Below are 297 nucleotides of genomic sequence, written 5' to 3' on the forward strand. Positions count from 1 at the left end.
TTTTTTTCAAATGAATTTTCCAAAGTGCGGAGATTGAAAAAAAAATTTTTTTTTTTCAATTCAAAAATTCATTCCTCCGATCCTAAGTGCGACTAAGGGAGGAAACTTGTGCCAACGTATTGAGCATTTTATACTCAATACGTGACACAAATTTCATACCGTGGGTCCAGTTAGGGAGGGAGGAGTGAATTTTTTAATGTGCGAAGAGATGGAAACAAAAATTTTTTTTCAAATGAATTTTCCAAAGTGCGGAGATTGAAAAAAAATTTTTTTTTTCAATTCAAAAATTCATTCCTC

The 297-nt window shown here is 31.6% G+C and overlaps 1 protein-coding gene across 1 annotated transcript in view; it reads left to right on the plus strand.

Annotated features, from left to right (window-relative positions):
• Positions 1 to 297, plus strand: part of LOC114841732 (odorant receptor Or2-like) — a 12,352-nt gene that overhangs the window by 11,140 nt on the left and 915 nt on the right. The gene's annotated exons all lie outside the window — the stretch shown is intronic.

This window comes from Diachasma alloeum, unplaced genomic scaffold, assembly GCF_001412515.2.
Source record: "Diachasma alloeum isolate Michigan unplaced genomic scaffold, Dall2.0 Dall_scaffold_00196, whole genome shotgun sequence".
NCBI classification, from domain to species: Eukaryota; Metazoa; Arthropoda; class Insecta; order Hymenoptera; family Braconidae; genus Diachasma; species Diachasma alloeum.